This window comes from Uloborus diversus, chromosome 4 (assembly GCF_026930045.1).
Source record: "Uloborus diversus isolate 005 chromosome 4, Udiv.v.3.1, whole genome shotgun sequence".
In the NCBI taxonomy this organism is placed as follows: Eukaryota; Metazoa; Arthropoda; class Arachnida; order Araneae; family Uloboridae; genus Uloborus; species Uloborus diversus.
In genome coordinates this window covers 128,239,375-128,245,374 of record NC_072734.1, presented here as the reverse complement: position 1 = coordinate 128,245,374, position 6,000 = coordinate 128,239,375, and positions in this window count along the sequence as shown.

Below are 6,000 nucleotides of genomic sequence, written 5' to 3'. Positions count from 1 at the left end.
AGGATTCCCCCCTAATGTTGAATTTAAAAATAAAATCAAGAAATGGTTTAACACTGGAAAATGGCATTATTTCGTGTGTTACAAAGCTCATTCCAGGACATTAAAAAAATTGGTTAATTCCAAGAAAGCTCATGTATCTCACTATCAGAATACAAAAAATAACTTGTATGTGTATTAAAAACTTTATGTGTACTGTATTTTTCAAAAAAAACATAGCAATCAATTAATTTTCTTTAAACTTTTCTTCCACATCTCGCGACTCCCCCTGGACATATCCAGCTTCCCCCTGGGGGGGTCGCGATCCACAATTGGAGAACCCCTGCTTTAAAGGAAGTAAGGATCATTAATAACTCAATTTTGTAACTGCCGTCTGACTGGATTCTGATCTGAGGTAAAAGTTTCAATTGTTGTGAAAATATTATTTCTATGGCATGTGGTAGGCCCAGGATTTGGAAGGGTATCAAGTGTTCTTCAATCGTGAAAAGGTTGAAAACCACTGCTTTACACGATCGTTATTTTCGACGGATATGCGAGGTCGTCTTTCCTTTATACCTGCGCGGCAGTATGTACAGGATAAGGGTATGCTCGACAAAAATCATACTGAACAGTTGGGGTCGACTCACGCTTCATCAGAGCCTGATTTACCTATGGGCCCATGAAAATCAATTTAGGGGCCCCCAAACATTATTGACCAATATATATAATATACATACATATCATACATACATATATATATATATATATATATATATATACATACACATACATACATTATATACGTTTCCAATTTTTTATCATTTTATATTTAAAAGTTTCCGTAACATTTTTATTAAAGCTAGTAGTTTGCATCAACAACTCTCAAACTGGCTCACAGAATACCATGCAGCTGAATGAACTTCCCTGAAGGATCTTGTCAAGTCCTCCAAAAATATTGACGCAACGAGATAAACCTAGTTTTGAGCAGATGCATGGTGCACCCGAAAAAGTACTTTTCTCTTTTTACAAGTAGTTGCAGACTGGTTTCGGAAAGGAAAAATCTGTTCGTGGAATGAATTAAGCGACATTATCACAAAAACAATTGTATCACAAATTATCAATAATGTTTGGTTGTTCCTAATGTAAAATAGTCGTCACATGCGTATGCGGCCTGAGTGATATAAAGGTTGAATATCATTTGTTTACAGCGCCCCTAGTGTACTGCTGCCTATAGCCACGCAAATGCAGTGTGGTGCCAAAAGGGGTGGAGGGGCATGGTGCGAATACCAACAATGACGTTTTTGGGAGGAACACCATTTCTCTAGAGAGATAAGCACCTATGCGATGACAAAAAGATGTGCGATTGAGCTTCTGACGCGGCACTTTCTTCGATTGTAACAATTCAAGGGGAAATAAGTAGAGAAAATTTCTAAATCGAGAGCTGCACTTCGCGAAGCATGGAACACGGAAACCATTTTTGTTGAACAGTTGCCACATTCTCGTCATTCAAAACTTTGAGGGACGTAATGCATATCATATCGAGAAATGCAAAAACCTACGTCCACTTGCTGCAAATACATAAATTTCTGGAGCCCAAGAGAGTAATCGCCCTCCCCCGACCTCCTAAATAGCGAGCCTGAGTCTCCATCTTCATATAAAATGAAGTGGCAGGTGGTGGAAGAAAGTCATCGGTGCTTGGGGCAAGGCAGTTTTATTCCCTGTCTACTGATACATAATTCGACTAAAACATTTTAAAATCTGAGTGACTTAGTTTTTGAAATTGTGTCATTTAATGGAAAAACCTTTTGTTTTTCAACTCTCAAAGTGCCTCCTTTCTCCCCCACCCCTACCTCCCCGATGCACGTATGTTGCAATAATAGTGCTTGGATTACGAAACAAGGCAACGAACAAACTTTGAGTTAAGAAATGTCAAAACGAAACAAGAACGTAATCAAGTTCAGTAACAACTTTCTACGAATATTTTTCAATGAAGAAGAGACTATAATCAGCTTCAAAAAGTTAAATAAGTTACTTATTTGGTTTCTTATTTACTTTAGGATTGTAATATATTGCTCCATTTTCGTCTAAACACCGATGGTGAGGGAATAATCTCTTGTTCACATCCCTTCTGGTATCAAGAAACTAATTACACAAACGATTATCATTCTCTTATTTTAAAAGCGTATACCCCCCCCCCCCTTCCTTAATTACGCTTCAAAAAGCTGCTTGTATTACAAAAGTCAGCCAAAGAACTAACTTTGAACAGGGCCGACCCGATGGGAGGTCACGGAAGGCCAGTGTGCCCTTCCAAAAATGTTCCTTATTCGACAAAGTTCGTCTGACAATTCGCAAAATTTGTTGACATAATTGCAATATCACAATTTTTTAATTCCCTTTTTTAACTGTCCTTTCACATCAAATGCATTTTTGTGCGCAAAACCCGTATTTCATTATTTGGCAAAGTTTAGAGTTCTATTCGGCAAATTGAGAATTCCTACCGCCCAAAAACGTAACTTCGGGGGCGCCCCTGACATTGAACTTCGAGAATGTTAAACTGAACAATATTACAATCAAGTTCAGTAGCTACTTTCAACTAAAATTGGTTCAGTGAAAAAGAGACTAATCAGCTTCGAAAAAGTTGAATGAGTTACTCATTTAACCGATTATATTTCTCAGCAATTAACGTAAAAGGAAGATCTCTGAACCAACATTCAAGAAACTAATCATGGGGACGTTTTTTTTTTCTTTTCTTTTCAAAGTTCATATCTAACCCCCCCCCCCCCCCGCCTCTTTTCATTACACGTCAAAAAAGCGCTTTACTACAAAACGAGCCAATATTTGAAAAAACTTTCAGGCTTTCCAACTAAACAGGATTATCATCAAATAAGTTCAGTAGCCACTTTCAATTCATTACTTCTATGAATAAGAGACTTATCGAAGCTACTTATTCGGTTGCTGAATAATATTTCTCAGCTTATAGCACAGGTAAGGGAATGATCTTTGCACCGACATACCCTTTTAGAACCAAGAATCTAATCATAAGTACGTTCATTTTTCCCTTATTTATAAAAACTTGTGTCTTTAAACAAAAATATTCGTTTGTGTATTAGGACTCTTAAATTTCAAATGCGATTCTAACCGAAAATTTATCGACGCCGCCTTAGTTTCAACTTTCAACTTGAATACAGGTTTCAATGATAACTTTAACTACTTTTGTTTCACAAATTAGCAAGTACAAAAGTAAAGCCTATAAACGTTATATAGATTTGACGCTTTAGTGTTGAAAAATGACATTTATCCCAAGATAAATCTCATTATATCTCAATATTTAAGAAAAACACATTCATTTCCTCCAATGAAAGTTATTAATTGCCATACGGTCTTCTCGAGAAATTATTATAAAACAGCTATTCAAGATAAGTCTGTAATATTCAAATTCGAACTGAAAAGCAGCCTCAATTTCAATTGATCAATAAATGATTTTAACCATCTATATCTATGCCATTACGGTGGTAATGCAATAATTGTAAAAGTACTCCAATTGTTTTCCATTCAATGCTAAAATAACCATTGACTTGAAAAACAACGACACGTAATTGTTTATTTCTGTACTATAAATACAAATCTTCAACATTTCAATGTACATGAAAGATCAGAATAAAGCATCGTTTATAAGAATCAATAAACTGACGCCGTTGACTGCCAACAAATGGAAAAAACATTTTTGTCGGGAGATTTATGTATTTTATATTATACATTTTTTTTTTTAATTTCAGGACTTATTGAAAAAATTCTGAGTATGTTCTACTTCCTGCTAATGTATTAATATACGAAAAAAATGCTCGAAGAAATCAAATGTTGCACAAATAAAAATTATAAACAATTCAAATTTTGTAGCAGTACTTACCCTTGTTGCTCTTACACGTCGGCTCTTGATGGACTTTAAGTTTTCGAACTACATTTTTCAACAAGCATTTCAGTACACGCATCAGAAAAACGAACACATGTACTGGTTCAATATAATTCACCGCCAAAATGATGTCACTAGTTGTCACTCTTGTAGTAAGCTTTAAAGAATTGAAGTCAGGCTTAGCTTCCTAAATGTGTAGAACAGTGCGTTATACGGTTATAAAATTCTCAATTTCAGGCAATAACAGAAAGATGTGGTACCACTTGTGCTTCTTTGAAAAAAATTCTCACTCATTGGCATAATCAAGATTCCGTTTTGTTTGAAGTAGTTGAGGTTGCTGGAAAAGCATCGAAACTCTTGCTCTGCTATTGTTAGCAAGAGAATTTCCTATTCTATCATTGACACACCTACTTTCAGGTAAGATTTTTTCCTAGTAGTAATCCCGGTAGCAGAAACTTGAGAAATGTTGCAGACTATTTCTTAGTTGGTCTTAATAAAAACCTAAATTTTTTATGAAATAAAACTTGAACTTCTGTGAACGAAGATTTGTTCCTTATTTTCGGTGAAAAATCCACACGAAGCATGTGCTTGTAGTTTTTAAGCTTAGCATCTTATTTTTAAGTATTTATCGGAACCGAATTAGATTTTTCGATCAAACCAGGCCCGTCATTTATGGGCGGTCAAAAGAGGGTCCATTACATCCCCTCCCCCTTCGGTTTTGAAAAATTGATGTTTTTCATCTAAGTGGAAGATTTTTTTATTGTTTTCCGATAGAATTTACACCGAACATATTCACCCTCCCCGTGGAAATATTCGACTGATGGACCTGGATTTTACTATGTCGGATTATCTTGCAGACTATTTTCAGGTTTTTGATCTGCTCGCAATCTTACGAAGAATATTTTGCACCGGTATAGTAATAAATGATACAGCTACATTGCGAGACTGTCGAAAATGTACGTGAAAATAATGGAAAACGTCAAATATAGTGCATTAGTGCTACCGAATGCTACTTGTTTAAAATTTTATACCTTCAGCTTTAATAGATTAAAGTTCAAAAACAAGTTGCATAAAAGGAGACTATTAATATGCAGAGATAGATAATTATGAAGAGATATTCATTTTTGAGTTATTTAAGTCATCACTCTTTTGCTTTTTATTGCTTGAAAACATTTCAAACAGGCCCGGATCTACGTACCCGCAGACCCTGCAGTTAGGGGGGGGGGAGGCACAGGGGTCCACGGCCCAATCCAGTGTGAGCAATCAAGTGAGCGGTAAGGGACCCTGGCGATTTTTTGCACGAGGAGGGGGAACCAAAATTTGTAGATCTGAGCCTGATCGAAGATTTTTATTAGTTGGATGACTTTGCTAGTCTGTAACATAGTGCATGTGAAATATGTGATAATTATTGTTGTAATTGTTTAAGTGTGATAGTGAATGCATGTGATCACTTCAGAGATGATGGTCAACTTCTTTATAGTGCTGAAATGATACGCTACATCGACAGGTCTTTAAAAAAATTTCATTTTATTATGCGTGCCTAGTTTTATTTACTTTACACTCACTTTTACATATTTTTCTTTATGTATTTATTCTTTTTTCATTCTTAATTTTACTTATTTTTACTTCTACAGGTATTTAACATTTCTTCATTTTATCATATTTATTTTAATCATTTTATCACTTGCTCTTACATATTTTTCTTTCTTTATTAATTTAGTTCATTTTTTTATATTGGTGAGTTTTAAAATATAAAGTTTTGTCATTTCATTTTCTCCGTTTTGTCAAAGCAATGCTATTTAAATTTTCTCCATTTTTATCCTATTTGCTTATTTCAATTACTTTATCACTCACTTTTCCATATTTTTCTTTCTTCATCAACTTATTTCTTCATTTTTCATTTTATATTGGTGAATTCTAAAATATAAAGGTTCGTCATTTCATTTTCTCCGCCTTGTCAGATGCAATGCTAATCAAATCATGAAGTTTTTCGCAGATGACTCACTTTAACATCAAAGTACGTCATAATGTTTTTTTAGTCACATGACTGTTGACTTTGAAATAACTATAAAATTGCGATTTACAATAAAGGGGGGGGGGGGTGTAAGCAAAGG